Source organism: Mesocricetus auratus, unplaced genomic scaffold (genome assembly GCF_017639785.1).
Source record: "Mesocricetus auratus isolate SY011 unplaced genomic scaffold, BCM_Maur_2.0 Super-Scaffold_100691, whole genome shotgun sequence".
NCBI lineage: Eukaryota > Metazoa > Chordata > Mammalia > Rodentia > Cricetidae > Mesocricetus > Mesocricetus auratus.
The window spans coordinates 7,104,224-7,125,257 of record NW_024429267.1 but is presented as its reverse complement, the minus strand read 5'-3'; the positions used below and the strand labels follow the sequence as shown (position 1 = coordinate 7,125,257).

General features: G+C 47.7%; 1 non-coding gene across 1 annotated transcript; it reads right to left on the bottom strand.

Moving 5' to 3' along the window:
- Positions 1-20,515: 20,515 nt before the first annotated feature.
- On the bottom strand, positions 20,516-20,679 carry LOC121137708. The gene has a single exon (XR_005875018.1). It is a non-coding gene; the product is annotated as a U1 spliceosomal RNA (small nuclear RNA).
- Between the last annotated feature and the right edge of the window lie 355 nt (positions 20,680-21,034).

Below are 21,034 nucleotides of genomic sequence, written 5' to 3'. Positions count from 1 at the left end.
TGTGGACATGGGATCTGAACTCAGGCCCTCTGGCTTGTGTAGCAAATATTTTAGTGACTGAGCCATTTCCCAGGCCTTACCATAAGTATTCTTCATTGCTCCTGGCCATCCAAGGCCCCAGGTGACAGGGCTAATCTTGAGGGAAACATTCTTTGTGGGCAACAGCTGTCTGGCCTACACTCAGAGTTTTGGAAGGATTAAATAGGAATAACCAAAGCCTTCCATCTGAGCTTGCTTTCTCCCTCTGTCAAAGCCTTAATAACTAACCTCATCAGCGTTCCCAGGAACTACCAATAAAGGAAGCCATCCAATACCCAAGCTAATGAAATATGCTAGTAGTTTAACTGAGATGAGATGTGTTCCTGTCCCAGGGGTGCCATTTCACAGTCAAAGCTGAGGGTCTGTGTCATAGTCTTCGTTCTCTTCCTCAAGTCTCTGAGGTCTGAAAGGACAAAGAGAAAATGGCCTGGGAGACCTTGACCGGCTTTGTTTTGTTTTTTGTGTTTATTTCATTTGTAGCCTTCACTAAACGCACTGTGTAGACCATGCTAGCCTTGAACTCATGAGATCTACTTGCCTATGCCTTCCAATGCTGGGATTAAAGACGTGTGCCACCACATCCAACTGCTTTTTGGTTTTGAGGCAGAGCTTCATGTAGTCCAGGCTGGTCTTCATTTTAGCACGTAGCTAAAGATGAACTGGATCTGGCTGGTAGCAAGTGTCTAATCAATACTCAGAGGGATACAAGAGTGTGTTTCAGATTCTTTTCCCCACAGAGTGCTGGGATTACAGGTATGTGCCCCCATGCCTGCTTTTGTTTGTGTGTTTGTTTGTTTTGTTTTTCATAAGGTGCTAGTGGTCGAACCCTGTGCTTCATGCATGCTAGGCAAGCCCACTACTCACTGGGCTACGTTTAAACCCAGGCTTTGAACTATAACAACTATTGTGGAGAACTGAAGCTGTTGTACAGGACTATCCTCTGAGTCATAGGGCCACCATCTCCACCAGTTCAGCTGAACTGGTTTGCAAAGGACAGTTCCAGCTGGGTGTATTGACTGTTGACCTTCCTCCCTGGAAGGAGGGGTGGGGGAGGGTCATAGAACCATCACTTGAGAATCCAGCCACTCCTCCCAACCAGTTCTGTTCCAACTGTATGTGGCCTCAGAGAGGGACTAGGGAGTATACAGTCAGAAGAACTAGGGGAGGCTCCATCTACCCAACCATGGGGAAATCATCGTCATGCTTGATACAGACTGGAGGCAGCACTCATTGTTTTGTGATTCGCCCCCAATAGACTCATTGGTTTCCCTGAGTGAACTTAGGTGGAATCATACCTTTGTCGTTCAGACCTCAGATTTTAACAATAGAAATCATGTTCTTGAATCTGCTCAAACACTTCTGAGGCCATGCCAGATCTCAGCACAGCAGAGGAAGGTGGCTGTTTAGTTATGTGACAGTCCAGGGCTGAGGGGGTGGGGAAGGAGCAATGGAGGGTGACTGAAAGTAAAGACTCAAACAGATGTGCCAAAGGAGAGGATGTGAAGGCAGAATGTGTGTCCCCTTCTGTAGGCTCATGGCCAGACATTTTGTCAACTGAATAGGGCCCAGGGACATTCCACACTAATGAAAACCACTCCCCCTCTCCCCTCTCCTTTTCTCCTCTTTTTATTAATTTTTTTAGGTTTGTCTACAAAATGATGGGTTTCATCATAGCATGTTCATACTCTTCATGCATGCATTTAAATTTTAAGAATGTATTAAACTTTTAAAATACAACTCTCAGTTCCCAAATTAGAAAGCCCAGGGAAGGAAACAAACCTAAATATCTGATGAGAAGAAAAGGGCAGGAAAAGTTCTGGAACACAAGCCACTGTCCACAGGGACTTTTTGATCAGACACTACACATCACACATGTTCAGAAAGCCCCAACGCTCAACATCTGAGTTCAATCCCTGTAACCCTACACACAAAAAAACTGTGTGTCCATTGATGACGAGATGGGAATCTGAGATCACAGACCCCTGGAGCTCACCTGGTTACAGCTGGCCTAGGCTATTGGACAAACAGTTTCAGGCCAATGAGAGAGACCCTGTCTCAAACAAACAAACAAACAAACAAACAAACAAACAAGGAAAGGTGCCTGAAGAACAACACCTGAGATTCTCTCTCTCTCTCTCTCTCTCTCTCTCTCTCTCTCTCTCTCTCACACACACACACACACACACACACACACACACACACACACACACAGTGACTGAAGCAGCTCTTCCCTGGGCCCTGGTTTAGAGATGTGAGGCCCTGTGCTCAACTCAGTCCAGGGGACTGAACACAGAGCTCTGACAAAAGCAACTTAGGGGAGCAGGGATTTGGGCTCAGAGTCAAGGCTGTGGTCCATCTTGGCTCAGAAGACATGGCAGCAGAAATCTTGAGGCAGCCAGATGCATTAAATTTACTCAGGAAGCAGAGAGATGAACTCACCACAGCTCACCTTTCCCATTTCATCGGGTCCTGCCCATGGAGTGGAACCACCCACAATGAGGGTGGGTCTTTCTACTCAATTAGCTCATCCTAGAAACTGTCTCATACACATGCCCGGAGTGTTTCTCATAGGTGAGTCCAGATCCTGGCCCGCTAACCAGCAATATCAACCATCAAAGGAGTCTTGCAGACAAGCTACCTCTTGCTAGAGAACTCTTCTTGGCAGTCTGGCTGGTTGGTGTGTCCTACACACATGTCCACTCTTAGCTGGAGGCGCCATCCAGGGTGGGAACCTGCCAGTGTTCTCTGCTGGTTCAAAAACTATCAACTTCCCTGGTAGTGTGGTCACTGTGGGACCTCTGTAGCTATCACCACCAGCCAAAGCTAGGTCCCAGTCTTGCTCTGATTGTCCTATCAGGGCCTCCCTCTTGGATTGGTGTTGGGAGGAAGTGGTGAGTGGACACTGGACACTGTGGGAATGGTGTCTGTAATATGGCTTGGATAGCATGGCCATCCAGATGTATGCAATTTTGACTTTGATGTGAGCAAAATTACATATAATTTTTTTCTGAAAGAGCCTGTGATTTGGGCTGAAAACCTGCCAAACAGTCTTTCTAAATATAAAATTTGAGCCATCCAAATACTTGCCACCACAAGAGGCCCACAAGCTTGACTACTGAGCACCCACCCTCGTCGGCCGGTAGCTCAAACTCTTCCTCCCACTCCCAACGTGTTGGAGCCCTTCCCACACCTTGCTTATTCTGCCAGGACATGTATGCACACACACACACACACACACACACACACACACACACACACACACACACACACACCTATATCTAGTCTAATTGCCTCGTCTTATTTACACATCCTGCGTCATACTCCAGGAGAGTCAGGTGTCCCCTGCCCTTGCTGCTGTGACTCCTCTGATTACTACACGGTTAGTTAAATCACTGAACAATTGTTTTCCTGCTTCTCCCCCTAGTAGACTGATAAGCCCTGAAGGTGGGAACCAGAGCTGTGGACCCACTCCTGTTGTCACAGGGCTGGATCTGTCAGGCACCTGAAGAACACTCAAGCACATTTGTTAAATGGAGAGTGAGTAAACATCTGTGGGGTTGGTATCACGAAGGTTGGTCTTTAAACTTGCTCTGTAGCCAAGGCTGGCCGTAAACTCCTGATTCTCCTCACATCTGCCTCTGGCTACTGGGTGCTGAGATTTCAGGCACAAATCACCATACCTGACTTTATATGGTGGTAGAGGTTGAACCCAGGGCTTTAAACTTGCCAGGCAAGCACTTTACCAATCGAACTATATCCACTGTGAGTGTGTGTGTGTGTGTGTGTGTGTGTGTGTGTGTGTGTGTGTGATGAAGTATGCGGTCACACAGTGCCCAGACAAACATCTAGGAGTGGCACATCTCCATATCAAAGGAAGTCAGCATTTGGATAAACACTGAAGCTTATGTAATTTGTAGTCTGTTTTTACAGAAAAGGAGAAATCTATAAAGTTTCCAAAAGCCAACGACACAGAAGCCCAAAATCCAGGCAATTCTCAGGACATAAGGAAAGGAATTTTTCTTTTTTTGAGGGGGGGCATTTTTGAGACAGGGTTTCTCTGTGGATTTAGAGGCTGTCCAGTAACTAGCTCTTGTAGACCAGACTAGTCTCAAACTCACAGAGATCTGCCTGCCTCTGCCTCCTGAGTGCCGGGATTAAAAGTGGGAACCACCACCACCCAGCTGATCTTTTCTTTTCTTTTTTTTTTTACGACCTATTTATTTTTATTTTATGTACATAGGTGTTTTGCCTGCAGGTATATCTGTATGAGGGTATTGGATCCTCTGGAACAACTATGAGCTGCCAGGTGGGTGCTGGGAATTGAACCCAGGTCCTCTGGAAGAGTAGCCAGTGCTCTTAACCGCTGAGCTATCTCTCCAGCCTCCAAGGAAAGGGATTCTTTCATGTAAGCATCATGGATCTGTCCTCACCACTACACATGAGGGGGGTTCCAAAGCAGGTCAGTGATGGGATGACTGGGGAAAGGCTGAAGCAGGCAGAAGGGGCTCCCCCCACCCGGAAAACTCTCTTTACCCCTCCCTTTCCTGTTGTGAATCCAGAGCATCAGGAATGAAGGTCAGAAACATACAGTTACAGGGGTCTCCAGGCCTCACCTACCTACACAGCCCCTGCAGCCTTAAATCTTACAGCAGAAGCCCTGGGGCCTCATGCACTGCTCTCAACTGCTGAAGTTGTCTTCGCTCTTCCAGAGGACCTGGCTTTGATTCCCAGCACCACAAGGTGGCTAATAATCACCTGTAACTCCAATTCCAGGAGATCTGCCTCCCTCTTCTGGTCTCTGTGGGCACTGTGTGCACGTGGTGTACAGACATATAAGCAAAACACTCAAACACACAGATAAAAATAAATCTTAAAACACTTTTAAAAGCGGTCAAGCCTTGCTGTCCAAGAGTAAGAAAGCACTCACCCCAAACTAACCCTGCCTGAGATGAGAGCCAGGATTTGGAAGGAGGGAGGGAGGGAGGGAGGGAGGGAGGGAGGGAGGGAGGGAGGGAGGGAGGGAGGGAGGGGAGGGAGGGGAGGGAGGGAGGGAGGGAGGGAGGGAGGGAGGGAGGGAGGGAGGGAGGGAGGCAGATTAATCTAAGGACTTCACCTAGCCTCACAAGTCACTTCAAGTCCTCGGATCTTTCTTACCACTCAAACAGTCCCCTCCAGTTCCCAGACATGTCCTTGCTTCAGGCATGATGGCTTTGCCTACACCTTCCAGGAAGGGCCCAAACTCTGCTACACCCTCTCACCAGCCTGCCTATAGCAAGGCCTCCCTTCCCACACACCTGAAGGTTTAGTGCTCCCTGTCTTTTACTATGGTTACCAGTTTCCCTCTTATCTCATCCCCTACTTGTCAGCTCTCTGGACCCTGGACTCATGAGCTCTGGATCCACTCATCTTTGTATCTTCATTAGCCCCAGCTATGGTGTCTTACTGAGGATGCTGCTTAATTCCTGTTGAACACATCAATGAGTGAGTGAATGGGGTTTGATGGAAGGACAAAATATCTAACAAGGTGGAGGTTGGAGGAAACAGAATTGTTTTCTCCACATAAAAAATGAATAGAGTTTTGGAGAGTCCCAAGCCTAGAAACTGAAATAAAAGACAAAATGGATAGCAAGTGCTAAGAAATTCAAGCACATGGGAAAAGAAACCTTGCAATAGGCAAGATGACAGCTGGGTATAGAATGGCTAGTAAACACAGCAGTCTGGGTTAGTAGAAATGGCCAGGGGACGTTTTAAGACGAGAGTTTAATAAAGGCACCCGTGGTCTGGAGGGTGCGTGTGATGGAGTCATCTCTCACGATCATCCTCAATCCTCAGCTAAGTCAGCTGTACCCTTGGGGACCATATCCTAAGAAAAACAGCCACGTGGTGCACGTGCAGTGAGTCAGAGATGGATGGCGGAACCCATCTGCCCAGAGCTCTTTCTGCAGAACTGGATCTCATGGTCTGGGAGAAAAGGGAAAACTCAAGCCACCTCTCACCTGGAATCCACAGGAACATCAGTGCCACACCAGACATATCCCTGAAACCCCAGCGTCCGGGAGACTGGAGCCAGCCTAAGCTGTGCCATGAGACTCTGCCTCAAAAAAGAAATAAAATTAAAAGTAACATTGATTACGAGTAAAACGATATGGGGTTGTAATGGCTTTTACTGTCAAAAACAAAAAGCTGCTTTTACTGACCACCTCACAGAATGGCCTCGGAGTCCTCTTTCAGTTTACCGGCCATGTTTCCCAAGGACCTAGTCAATCCCATATCATCTGGTATGGCCCAGGATAACATCTGGAAGTTTCTAGCTCTTGTCACCATTCTGCAAACTGACCTAATGGGAACGGGCAGGAAACTAGGCCATAAAAAGACTTAATCTCAACCCCAGTTCACAACTTTGTGTGGAAATTCCACTCTGTCTGCTTGGGCTGCACCCACCCCTACCGCCACCCTCCATCTCCAACTCCACCCCCTACCTCCGCCCTCCATCCCCAACTCCACCCCCCACCTCCACCCTCCATCCCCAACTCCCCCCCCCACCTCCACCCTCCATTCCCCACCCCACTCTTGGAACCTGGGCTTCTCTCTTGGGCACTGTTCAGACCTGGTTCATTTGAACATCTTTAGTTTCCTCCGCAGCCTTTGTTTGGGGATGGAGTAGGGGATGCCTGCCTGATATGTGGAAGTTATAGAAACAGACAGGCAGGCAGCTGGCTTAAAGAAGCAGCGACAAAGAACAAAGAAGATCACAAAGCGATAACCTGAAACAAAATTTCTCAGGACAGAACAGACAGAGCTATTTATAGAACTATAAAACTCCATCGCCCTGTAGTAAAGTTTAACAGTCCCTCGAGTATAGGAGAGTGGTGCAGGTCAGACAGCAATAGCCCAAGAGATAACAAGGTCCGTTTTCCACATTCAAGCTCACAGCAGAGATGATGGTTTGTGCTCCCAGTGATGGCCTTGAGTCAACAAGAAAAGGCTATGTTGGATCGTGCTGGTTGCTAAGTATTGTGCAAGTCCCTGGGGCTTAACATGGCTGTTACTATATTAATCAGTACAGCTGTGACAACCCAACCAGGCCCTCTGAAGAGCAGGTCTGCTGACAGTCTCTCATAGAAAGAGGGAATGGGGGAGGACCGTGAGACCCTCAACTAAAATTCTAGCCATGCCTGTGTGTGCCCCACCCAGCTATATGTAATTCTGACTCCTCTGCAAGTCTCCTAAGAAAGGTATTAGTTACAAAGGAGGTCAAGGTTAGCTGAAGGGGAATTCCACCTACGCAGTTTTGAGGGATTGTCACCAGTGCCAGGGTGGGGACATATCAGTAATGCAGATGTTGTAGACTACCAAGGTTCCTGTAAGTAACCTCAGACAAATCTACTGGTTCACCAAGTTAAACACAGATGAAATCACTTCTTTGATCTGTGGTTGTTGCCCTGCCTGGAGTGACTGGATGCGTACTCACATCTCCCTGAGAAAAATTAGCACTAAGGAGTCCATAGGTCATTTTAAACAATTACAAATATCAAGGTTAATCAGCAAGTTCACACAGGCCTGGGTTCAACTCTAGGCCCAGCCTAACAAGACCAGTGACATACACAATCAGTACAACTCTGAGCCTGAGCTCCCTTAACTGCCTACTAGGAACAGAAAGAGCTCACTCCCAGAATTGCTGAGCAACTTAAAGAACACAATGTAGGACTGGGAGATAAGTCAGTGGGTAAAGAGCTTTCTGTGCAAACATGAGGACCTAAGTTCAAATCCTCAGAACAGGGAGAGAGAGAGAAGCTGGATATAATGGTACATGCTTATGATCACAGCCCTGGGTTGGTAGACATATACATATATCTCATTAACCAAGCAGCCTAACCTACTTGGTGAGTTCTGGGCCAGATGAGAGACACTGTATCAAAAGAAAAGAAATGTGAATGATCCCTAAAGAACAAATGAAGTTGACCTCTGGCCTCCACACATGCACATGCACATGTGTGCACACACAAAAACTGACTGAAGCCGGGCGTTGGTGGCGCACGCCTTTAATCCCAGCACTCGGGAGGCAGAGGCAGGCGGATCTCTGTAAGTTCGAGACCAGCCTGGACTACCAAGCGAGTTCCAGGACAGCCTTCAAAGCCACAGAGAAACCCTGTCTCCAAAAACAAAAAAAAAAAACAAAAAAAAACAAAAACAAAACAAAACAAAACAAAAAAACCTGACTGAAGCCAACATATGCATGGCTCTCAAAAACTTGGATATAAACCAACAGGGAAATGTACAGATGAAAGCCTGGAGCCCCTGCCACAGTACGGTCCACAAAGCACTGAAAATGTCTTATTGCTACCAGAGCGCAGGGCCTCCCACCACCAGTATTCTCTGCTGCCTGCAGGACTCCCCGTTCACAAGTCACCTCCTTAGTGAGGGCTCCTCTCACCACGAGCACCCCAGGAAGGTTCCTTCATCCCCCTCTGCACCCCCAAACTTCTGCTTGCCAGGTATGTTGGCCAACTAAGACAATCTTATAAAGAGAAAGGGGTTGTTTGGGCTCATAGTCTAACCCATGTTGACTCTATTGCTCTCCCCTATGTCAAGAAATTGCTTCTGGTAAAGCAAAAGCCTGCTCACATCAACAGCCACAGAGGTAGAAGAGGAAGAGGCTGAGGTCCCAAAGGGACACAGCGTCAGTGACCTACGAACCTCACAGCGCCCCAATTCTCAGTTTCCACAACCTCAAAAGCACCACCCTGGAGAACCAAGTCTCAGGGCCTTTGGAGGATGCTAAGGATACAAGCATCAAACCTTCTTGTCCTTATGAAACCAGGATCTGCTAGATAGATCAGCATATGCCACAACACTCCGCAGACCAGGCTCAACTCCGTCTTTGCCTTGTGCCTCATTTTCTGTAAAGAAGAATAATAAAATACTTAAAAGGTGAATTACAACTCTTTAAAAATAGTGTTTACGGAACTCAATATTAACTATTTGCATATATTTACTTGTGTATTTTATGTGTAAAGTATGTAGCCTGTGATGTCATATAAACAGAACAGGTAAATATTTAGTCTTGAGTGAGGGAGGGGCCTGGAGAGATGGCTCAGAGGTTCCAAGCACACACTGCTCTTGCAGAGGATCCAAGGTTGATTCCCAGCTCCCACATTGGGTAGCTCACAACCGACTGTAACTCCAGCTCCAGGGATACGGCACCTTCTTCTGGGCACCCAAGAGCACTGTACTTGGGTGCATATCTCCCCATAAACACAGACATGCACATAATTTAAAAAAATAAAATCTTTAAAAATGTGTTATGAATGAAAATAGATGTGCTTGTAAGAATGTTCTGAGTTCGATAAATTTCAAGCAGCTTCTGCAGAGGCTGTCTGTTACCTTCAAGGACCCTGGAGGTGTGAGGAGCTGGAGGGGTGGGGAACCAGCAGTGAAGCCCTTTCTTGGGTTACAAGAAACCCTGACTTGTGATGGCACAGGGAAAGAATTCAGGGAAGGAATTCCCTCTGCCGTCTTATATAAACACACACTGCAGCAGGACTACACCTCTCCTCTCTGTAGGAGACCACTTGTTCCTATATTTTCCTTTCTCTCTCCTTTATAGGACAATAAATCACCAAGATGTAGCATGGCTCCAGAAGTCAGAAGGTTCTGGGGGAGGAGAGTACTTGCCACACAAGCCTGACCGCCTGAGTTTAGATCCCCAGAACCCGTGTGAAAATACTCAAAATAGCGGCTGGCATCTGTACTCCCAGAACTTTCACAGGGAAATGGGAAGGAAGACGGGAGAAAGACCTGGAAGCTCGCTGGCCAGCTAGTTTGAAGTGTGCGGCTAAGCAGACAAAATGAGAGGCAAGAGACTCTTCCTCAAAGAAAGGTGCCCATTGAGAACTGGCTCCGGAGAGTCCTGCTCTGATCTCCATGTGAGCACTGTGTCATACATGTGCCCACACTCACACATGCATCATACACACAAAACACACAAAAGCCAAAGGGCATTGTTCCCATTTTTCCCTTTTATTTTGTTTATCTACGGGGAGGGAGAAGGATGTTTGCAGGTCATAGGACAACCTCAGGTGTCAGTCTTCATCTTCACCTTGCTTGGGATAGGGTTTCTTGCTTGATGCTACATACACCAGGCTAAGGAGCTACAAAGGCTTCCAGGAATGCTGGAATTACAGTTGTGCGTGCTACTGTGTCCAGCCTTACATTGCTCCTGGGGACCTCAGGTCTCATACGCTCACGGAAAGCATTACATCCACTGAGCCCTTCTCCAGTGTACACTTTCTAGCTGTCTCTGCAGATCCTCTCGAGGTCAGGAAACTCATGTTGTTCAGATGGTTGGTCCCACACTCTTGTGCATACAGGTCTCACTAGACTTAATAAGCTATGCAGAAAAAGATGTGAGTATGGGAAGGAGTTGTGCTTGCAGGGTCCAGGGGGAGTAGGGGGAGAGGAGTTGGGGTGGATATGATCTGTGCTCTGAAGCATGTGATTAATCAAAGCAGGCTGATTGAATGTGAGCTAAAGGTTTGTATGGATTCAGTTCTCCCTAGGATGTATGGGACTCAGATCAGATCATGTATAAAAGGAAGGTCTGGGCTGGGGGTGTAACTCAGTAGATAAGGTGCTTGCCTGCCATGCACAAAGCCTTGGGTTTGATCCTCAGCACCACATAAACCTAGCATGGTGATGTGTGCCTGCAATCTTAGCACTTGTCAGGTGCAGGCAGGAGGATCGGAAGCTCATGGTCATCTTTGGTTTCATAGGGTGTTTCCAGACAGCCTGAAACACCTGAGACTTCATCAGAAAGAAAGGGGGTGGGAGCCGGGCGTTGGTGGCGCACGCCTTTAATCCCAGCACTCGGGAGGCAGAGGCAGGCGGATCTCTGTGAGTTCGAGGCCAGCCTGGTCTACAGAGCGAGTTCCAGGACAGCCTCCAAAGCCACAGAGAAACCCTGTCTCGAAAAACCAAAAAAAAGAAAGGGGGTGGGAAGATGGAAGGAAGGAGAGAGGGAAGGATGGAGGGAGGGAGGGAGGGAGGGAGGGAGGGAAGAAAAGAAGGAGGGAGGGAGGGAGGGAGGGAAGGAGGGAAGAAAAGAAGGAGGGAGGGAGGGAAGGAGGGAAGAAAGGAAGGAGGGAGGGAAGGAGGGAGGGAGGGAAGGAAGGAGGGAGGGAAGGAGGGAGGGAGGATATTGTTATAGATCAGAGGGACAACGCAGAGATGCATCTCTGCGTTCAAACTGGGACCCACAGAGTGGCATCTATGAACACCAGAAGCCCCTCCCCCCCCCACTCCCAGCCTTTGAGTCAATCTGGACACAGTTGTACTGTGCTGTGTTTTCTTTTCTAAGACCAGCTGCCTCAGCCACTTATAAATGGAGGCGTGAGGGCTAGCACTGTAAGGTGTCTAATTTCAGAAACACGCATTCTTACTAGGAGTAGTTCAGCAGCAGGTGGCCCAGTGTCCCCAGACTACCCAAATCCAGGACAAGTGGCCCTGTCAATCCTCAGCCATCCATCTCCCTGGGCTTATCTGCAAGTCATCATGGAGACTGAAGAGCTGTGGTGGCCATGGCCACCCAGTGCGTACAGGATCTCACACTTCCCACTGCCCAGCAGTCCCTCAGCCACAGCTCCTAGCCCTTGTCACCAAGTCTTCATGACAAGCTCAAAATCACCAAGGCGATGAACCTGGAATGGTTTGGACCAGCCTGGCAACTGGCTTTCTGGCCCTGCAGTGGCTAACATGTGGGGGTGGAAAAAAATTGGTCTGCTTCTTTGTGGAAATGATGGTAATAGCCATGCCAGGCACAAATCCACTGGGTGTCTGGAAGATCAAGGTGACTCTCTGCAGCAGATTGAGGGACACTTGGCTAAGCCTGTTTGAGAAGCTAATGTCTCTCAGCTGCTAGCCACTGCCATTTGAACCTTGGTACCCTGCATTGCTCACTCTGAAGAAGCCAGCATCATATAAAGACATTTAAGAAGTCACATAGGGCCAGCAGATAGTTCAGTGGTAAAGATGTCACCTGAGTGAATTCCATGAGATCCCATGATGGAAGGAGAGAAGTGGCTCCCAAAAGTTGTCCTCTGACCTCCACACATGTGCTGTGGTATATCTGCCCCCTCCACAGGCATACATTAAACAATTAATAGATAAAAAGGTATTTGAAATGTTTTGTTTTTGTTTTTAAAGATGCCCTATAGAAAGACCCACCTGGAAAGAAACTTGAGAGCCCTGGCCAGCAGTCAGTGGGGACTTGCCATTCTTGGAGATGGATCTTTGTGAACTAGTGGCTGGAAACTAGTGGAAACTCCAGGCCACTAAATGAAACCAGAAGGACCTCACTGGCCAAGAATGGGTCTCACTAAAGGCTTCTTTACCTCTGCCCATGAGGCTGTCTACAAATGTTCTTGATGTCTCCAAGCATTCCCACCATGGTTGTTGCTGACACTCTCCTTCCTCCTGGTGCTCTCCAAAGGGAGAGAAGTATTGGACAGGACCCCAGGCCTGTAGCCTCCGACTCCACATGCCCAGAGTGTGAGAAAATACTACCACCAGATGTGCCCCTGTGACACACTTCCTCCATATCCCTCCACAGAGATCAAACAGGCTGAACCTTCCAAACGGATTTTGTCTTAACTCTGTGAGTGAGGTAAGAAGAGGCAGACCATGGCTCATTAATTATTCAGCATGTGCTATGTACTCACAAATATTTAATGAGCTAGGTTGGTGCACCAGGTACCGCACTAGCAGAGGGGAAGCAGGTGGGAAAGGTTTAAACCCTAACCTTGGGGACTGATAAACCCTAATGCAAAACCTGCAGCCCAGGGGTCCTCAGAAGTAGCACCCACCCAACTCTGCCTTCCAAAAATTATAGGTTAGAGCTGGGATGTAGCTCCATTGATAGTGATTGCCTAGCATACATGAAGCTCTGAGTCTAATCCCTAGCTGGGTATGATGGTGCACATCTATGATCTCAGCACTCTGGAGGTGGAGGCAGAAGGATAAGGAGTTCAATATCATCCTTAGTTACAAAGCAAGTTGGATGTCAGCCTGGGCTGCATGAGACACTTTTAAAAGATAAACCAACATAAATTACTGTCCCATGTGAACTAGGACTCCCACAAGCTAAAAGTTCATGGGAACAGGCACGACTAATTAGGAGTTGTCATGGAAATGGAATGCCATTAATTATGCCATGTGAAGCTGTTCAAGTTCACTTCCATCAGCGTTACATCACGAAAGCACAGCATCAGGGAGACACTGCACAGAAAGCTCACACTAAACACTGTCTGCAAAGAAGCTCATCTTATCCATCTGTGTGTGAGACAGGCTCTGCCCACAGCAGGATGTCTGAGCATGTGGCCCAGTATTTCACACAATTGGTACACATCTTTTAGATGCATTTGCAACCAGATTGCTGTCTAAGGGATGGGTGAAGTCACGTACAACCACACAAAGTGTGTAAGATGTCAACAAGATCTTATTGTTACACAATAAAACAACCTCAAATGTACTGGATTGTTATTTTTCATGATTTCTGTGGGTAAGGAATTCCAGAGCAGCTCAGCTACAGGCTCTGGCTCAGGGTCCCTCATTAAATCACAGTCGTGTCTGCTGGGGGCTGTGCCTGAATGCATTCTGGAGCACATCAGCACTGATATTCAGAGGCCTGTTTCTCTCCACGTGGGCCTTCTGACAGGACTTTTTACTGTATGTGTTTATGTTCACACATGTACACATGCTCATGTATGTGCACATGCATGTGGAGTAGAGGCCAGAGAGTAACCTGGATTGTTATCCCCCAGGTACTGTCCATCTTGTTTTGTTTTTTGTTGTTGTTTTATGAGACAGGGTTTCCCTGTGTAACCCTGGCTGTCCTGGAACTCACTCTATAGACCAGGCTGGCCTCAAACTCACAGGGATCCACCTGTTCCTGCCTTGTGAGTGCTGGGATTAAAGGTGTACACCACCTCTGCCTGGCCCATCTTAATTTGTAAAGACAGGTTCCTCATTGACCTAGGACCCACCAAGTAAGCCAAGTTGGCTGTCCAGCAAGTCCCAAGGATCTACCTGTCTCTACCTCCCCGGGTCTGATATTACATGTACATAATGCCTGGATTTTCCATGGGTTCTTGGGGCCAAAGAAGTTTTATGCTTGAATAGCAGACACTGACTGAGCTGTCTCCCCTACAGGTCTTCTTAAGTGTCTTCGTGATGCTGACGTTTCCCGAGTGAGCAATACAAACGACAAAGCAGTTCCTTGCAGGGCCTAGCATGGTCCTAATTGTCACTTACAGCTATATTCAACCCCTCACACAGACAACCCTGGTTTTTAGCGGAGAAGGGTTTTTTCAGGGGCACCTAGAGGCATGGGACCTTCAATATTGGGGTTCCTCGAGCCTCTCTCCTAAGCCCTACTTCTCACTCTACATAACTCTGCTGGACAAGGCTATCCATCCCTGTGCCTGCATTTACTGTCATGAAGCCAGTGCTTCTTAAATCTGTGCCTCTAATGAGGCCTCCCTCCAGAGTGTCAGACCCACAGAACCAAGTGCCCAGTGCACATTTCAGTTACACGCCGACCTCCCTGGGCTGGAAATGGGGTTTATTGCTCACACTGGCTCCGACTCTGCATTCCTCCATCTCAGTCTTTACTCGCTTGTCCAAGCCAGAAGCACAGGCATTAATTGTCCTTGGCACCTCCCTCTCCCTAGGCTCTCACCCGTCAGTCACCCTGCCCTGAGCATCCTGCTTCTAAGGCATCTTCGGAATCTGCACACATGGCTCCATAACTTTGGTCAGTTCTCACCGTTGTTATCTCAACAGCCTGCTACCCAACCTCCCTATTTCCAGTATTTCCCACATTCACTCCATCACTTTTGTATTATGAGGTATTTAGGTTTTAGACAGATAATTATGCTTTTTGAAAAATGTAGTATTGGGCTCATTGGCACAGGTCTGAAGTCCCAGCTATTTTGTAGGCTGAGGCATGACTATATCATAAGTTCAAGGCTAGCATTAGTCCTTAGCGAGCAATTGTCTCAAATAAATTTTGAAGTTAATGAACTGGGAATTGGTTCAGTCAGTAAATGCTTGCATAGCAGGAACCTGAGTTTGACCCCCAGAACTCACATATAAAGCCAGATTTGGTGACACGTGCCTGTATTCCTAGCAAGGGTGAGATCTGAAGGGGAGACCAGTGAATTTTGGAAGCTGACAGGCCAGCCATCCTAACCTATGTGCTGAAGTTCTAAGCCAATGAAAGATCCCATCTCAATCAAAAGATCTCCTGAGAACTGACACCTAAGGTTGTCCTCTGAACCTCCATACACACACCATGTCCAGGTGCACCCACCCCATTGACATGCACACACATCACACACTCACACACAGTAATAGTAAAAGGGGACTGGGAATGAATGGCGCTCAGTGAAGGAGCCCTAGGCTTAATCTCCAGTAGCGGGGGTAGGGGAGGGAACTTGATTACTTGTATCCTGTGTTAGCTTGAATTTTTTTTTTTTTTGGTTTTTCGAGACAGGGTTTCTCTGTATTGTTTTGGAGACTATCGGTCCAGCCCAGCCTCGAACTCACAGAGATCTGCCTGCCTCTGCCTCCCGAGTGCTGGGATTAAAGGCGTGCGCCACCACCGCCCGGCTGTTAGCTTGAATTTTGATGACAAGAAGTTAATGTACTAAGAGCTAAAGTATGCTTTCCAAATAAAGAATCCAGATCAATCACTTGATTCCCTTCATGTGTGGTCTAGATCCCTGAGTTCTGGATTCCAGTATCTACCCAGGAGAGGACGTGCCACTCCCCAACCTGACAATCAAAGCCCCACATCCCCCAACCTGACCACTTCTGGAAATTCTGTTCCCAGCCATACACCAGTGGCCGCTCATGTCTCCCTCCATTCTCTTCATGTGCAGCCACTCCTGTGGATGAGGCATCACGCTGAGAACACCCTCTCTCTCACAGGGCTGTGCCCATGCGCCATGCTCTACTCCTCCCAAATTACATGATTTTCCGAGTCCTTCCATGCTGCTGCCTGGCTATTCCCGTGCATCCGTTTCCTACTCCAGGTCTTCAGACTTTGGTTCGAGCACGCCTTCACAACCATCCAGTCCACAACGATCTCATGTCTCCGTGCTTTTGAAGTCAAATGCTCTCCCTTGCACTGGTGCTTAACTAGCCCTCAGATCTATAGTTCAAGCTGTAGCTATATACATCATACTGTCCCCCCATACAGACTACAAACTCCTGGAGAAACAGAATTATATTATACATTTTCCCCTTCTAGGACGTGTAAGTAGCTAAGTACTGGTTAAGAACGTGTGCAGGGAGGGCCTGTTGAGCATTGAGCTCCTTCTAGATAATGCTGGGGATCAAAACTCCAACCTCACAGGTGGTTCTGAGAATCAAATGAAAGACTGTTACAGTCTGAGCCTCCCCCCACTGCTCATGTGTTTGGGCACTTGGTCCCCAGCTGGTGACTCTGCTCTGAGAGGTCATAGGTGTGAGGTCTCAAACTCAAGACAAAGGGTTGAGGTGCCTATTTACATATCAAAGTGGACACTGGCTGCCAGGTTCTCCCAGCATCTCTCAGTACCTGTTACAGAGTCATCCTGGACATGGAGTCCAGACATTGGGCCATAGGGGTAGGACTAGAGAGTTATAGTCACCTCAGTTCTGACCTGAGCGCTCTTCCTGGTCCATATGAGAAACGGCGCCACAAGTCCCTCCCACCACCCAGCCTTCTGTGCTGAGTGGCATTCTTCTCAAAACCTGAGTCAAAATGAGCTGTTCACCCTAAGCTGTCAGGTATTTGGCCATGATGAGGAAAAGTAATTAACGGCTAAAGACTACAGTGGTGTTCACACAATGCCTGACATGTGTGAAGTGTTCAGTGAACAGGAGTTCCCACTCCCCAACATCTACTCCAGAGCCGTGAACACACTAAGCACTGGATTATTACCTGCTGGCTGACGCACAATGGACTCAATCAGAGAAACCCACACTCGAAAGCACAAGAGCAGCCCTGTCAGGGAAATCAAGTAGCTTTTTTCCTTGACTAGCCCAAGCAAGACATTCTGCCTGAGGAGAGACTTGGGGTGGAGGATGGGGGTAGGGGTGAGGGGTCAACGTGGCTTGGCAATGAGATCATGAAATATTGACTAATAGGAAATTTAGTTGTTGCTGCTGTGGGCAGCTGATTTTTGTATGTTCAACTGAATTGGTCATCTGTCAAGACTCCCAGAAGAACGTGGGAGGCACATGCTTCTTTTAAATGGAAAATACATTCTTACAGACACCAGGTCTCACTGGTGTAGGCTTGGCTCCAGACTCTGCAAGGAATGCGCATCAGGGAGCTGGGGAGATTGCGCAGTGTTTTCAAGGCAAGCCTAAGGACCTGGGTTCAAACCCTGACACCTGTGTATGACAAGCCTGACTCCACACACACCTGTAACCCCAGTGCTAGGAGACAGCGACAGAAGGCTCACTGTCCAGCACATTTACGGAGCTTGAAGTTCAGTGAGAGACTCTGCCTCAAAAAATGAGGTGGGGAGGGGGCTGGAGACATGGCTCAGAGGTTAAGAGCACTGGCTGCTCTTCCAGAGGTCCTGAGTTCAAGTCCCAGCAACCATATGGTGGCTCACAACCATCCCTAATGAGATCTGGTGTCCTTTTCTGGCCTGTAGGCAGACATGCAGGCAGAACACTGTATACTTAATAAATAAATAAAATCTTAAAAAAAAAAGGTGTAGAACAACAGGGAAGGATTTACCTGGCATTCTTCTGACCCCTCCCTTCATCCCTTCTCCCCTCTCCAACAGCAACACCCATGCCTGGCCTTCCTTTGGAAAAAGGGCAGTTGTAGTTAGGGCCCTTCTTGGCATGCTGATACTCCACAAGCCCGTGAACAATTTGGAGAGATTTACTCTCTATGACCACAAAATGCTAAACATGGAAGGCAGGTCACCCGGAAGGCAGGTCATCTGGTTCCAGAATTCCTCATGAGGGTCTGTGGAACCTAATGGAACTGCCAATAGAGCTCTCAGGAGGCAGAGGCAGGCAGATCTCTGCAAGCTCAAAGTTCCAGGATAGCCAGAGCTGTTACACAGAGAAACCCTGACTTGAAAAGCAAATCAAAACAACAACAAAAACAAAACAAAAGAAAAACCCTTAAATTTACCATTTCCTTTAGTTACTGTTTATGAGTGAAAGAAACAGCCCAGTGTGTGATTTTTTACCAAAAGAAACAATAATTCTTTTAAAATTGTGTGTGTGTGTGTGTGTGTGTGTGTGTGTGTGTGTGTGTGTGTGTGTGTGCGCGCGCATTCAGAACACATGTGTTTTCAAAGAGGGCATCGGATCTCTGGTGGTTGGAGTTACAGGTAGCTTTGAGCTGGGCATCAAACTCAGGTTCTCTGCTAGGGCAGAATTCACTCTTACCTGCTAAAGCATCTCTCTAGCTCCCATAATTCTCTTTATATCTCACTACTGAAAAATTCTCAAATTATAATTTACTTCTCATTCCTTTCGCTCTTAGAAAGCGCCTCACGTAGCCCAGGAGGCCTCCAATTTCCCTGTGTAACCAGGGCAGGTTTTGAACTTCTGATCCTTCTGTAGCATGAGCAGGCTTGCTTTACCCACCAGGCTTGCTTTGTGCGGTGTTAGGGGAAACCCAGAGTGCCTGTGTGCTAGGCAAGCACACTACTGTGAGCTACATCCTAGACCCTATTTTGGTTTCTTGCCCTTTAAACTTTCCTTTAAGGAACCCATTCATAGGTGTTGTGAGTGAAATGAACTGAATGCTGTTAGGCAACTTCTGAGCATTTAGCAGCTAGATGGCTTCTTAAAGTGACTCACGGCCCCAAGCCGGTTCTCCATTGTGCCTCAGAGAGAGGAGGGGATGAGGAAGCCCTCACTCAAAATTGGCTTCAGGGGACTCTGATGAGGAAGAATTTGAGGTGAGAGGTCCTGGCCCAGGGGAGGGACTATTTCTGATGAGGTCATGGGGAGGGAATGCCTGCCTGGGCAGAGGTGGGAGCCTGGGACAGCTGCCAGGAGCAGGGTCAGGAAGCAGGACAGACAGAAAAGGGAATTCTGCCTGAGGATTAGGGGGTCTCAAGGAATTGCTTTGAAGTTTCATCCTTAGGCAGGCTCAAGTCCTAGGGAAAAAAAAATAAACAATGGGCTTTTGTCTCCCTCCTGCCTAGGAGAGGACCCAACCTTGCCTTAACTCCACTGGTCTGGCCACAGCTGAGCCTTGCCACAACTCGTGACACCCACACACCACAAAACTGCCTACTATACCCTGTTTCCTAAAGTCTCGGTGGAGTTTAAATGGTTTCTCAGAGGTTTCCTGCAGACTTGCAAACCTTGTTATGCATGTTAAAAGGGGGGTTTTAGAGACAGTGCCCTGGGGATCTAAGGTGTTTTGTATTGTTTATACATTCTGAGAATTGAACCCTGGCAAGCACTCACTCCTCCACATGCCCCCCCCCCACACCAGCTACACAGCCTAGCAGGATCTAGGTTTTAAGCATAGTTCCCAGCTGATTTTGGTATGCAGTCATGTTTTGTAGCTCGGAGGACATGGGTGCTCTTAATCCTTGTGTTCAAGGCCTCTGAAACCAGGCCCAGTAGGAAACAAAAACTGCAATAAGATACAAATAACAATAGTTAACATATTTCAAGATTGTGAGTGTGTGTGTGTGTGTGTATGAGCACACATGTGAATGCTGCCTGTGTGCAGGTGTCCAAGGAAGCTAAGAGTGTTGGATCCCCTGGAACTAGAACTACAGGTGCGTGCCGGGATCTGAACTTGGATCCTCTGGAAGAGTAGCACACACTCCTACCTGTTGAGCCTCTCTCCATTGTGGAAGCACACACATAGCCAATGAATTGTAGAGATGGAATTCAAGCAGCCATCTGTCAAATTCCAGGGTTTAGGAAGTTGACCTAGAGTGGCCCACTATTCAGTTTGCCGGGGACCGAGGGGCTTGCCCAACACGTGGGACTTTCAGAACAAAAACTGGGAGAATCCTAGAGGAGTCAAACACAACCAGGATTGGGAGGTTTTGACCTGAGACAGAAGCACCTACACCACTTTTGACCATCTGACATTGAACAAGCTTCTCCACCATCCCCAGCCAGTAGCCTCGTCTGATTGTCACACGTGTCACAGAGGTGACCAGTGAATAAGACAGCTTAGATAGCCATACACATGTGTGCCTCACATTGGCAATAAACGTGAGCTGCACACAGGTACACATGGGAAGAACTGTATTATACTGTCCAATTGGTACTGATTTCAAATCCAGAAGGAAAAACACTGTTATGATCTCTTCGAGGAATTTCTGTTGTCTCTTCCTCCAGGACTCATTCAATTCAATATGTCCTACATACACTCAGTCAAACTAAATTATCTCTCTTGCACTTTATTCTCTTTATTTAGTTTTAGTAGGGGAAAGTTATAACACAATCCCCCACTACCACAAACTTTACAATAGAGGTCTCCACATTTGGGGGCAATCTCAGGGTCAGAAGATCTGGATTGCAGTGGCTAAGCCTCATCTTGAGAAAACTCCCTTCTTGAATGAGGGATCGCTTGCGTTTGTTGAAATTTATTTTTAACAACTGCATACATGTGTATGATGTATTCTGATCAGACTCAGTCCAGCCTTTGCCCTCAATTGTCTACTTCCCACTGCTCTGGTTCTCTTGTGTGGGGTGTGTGTGTGTGAGTATGTATGTGTGACTGTGTGTGAGTGAGTGTGTGAGTGTGTGTATGTGTGAGTGTGTGTATGTGTGTGTATGGGGGTGGGGTGCATGCATGTGGGATGGTGGGGGTTGGGGACGGAGGGGTGTCCAGCTCTGATATCCTTGCTATCCCCTCTTCAGAGTGTTTCATGAGCCTTGCAGAGGGTGATAGAGATGTCCCCTTCAGGCCTGAGTACTTCTTGCAGTTTTAAAGCTTTTT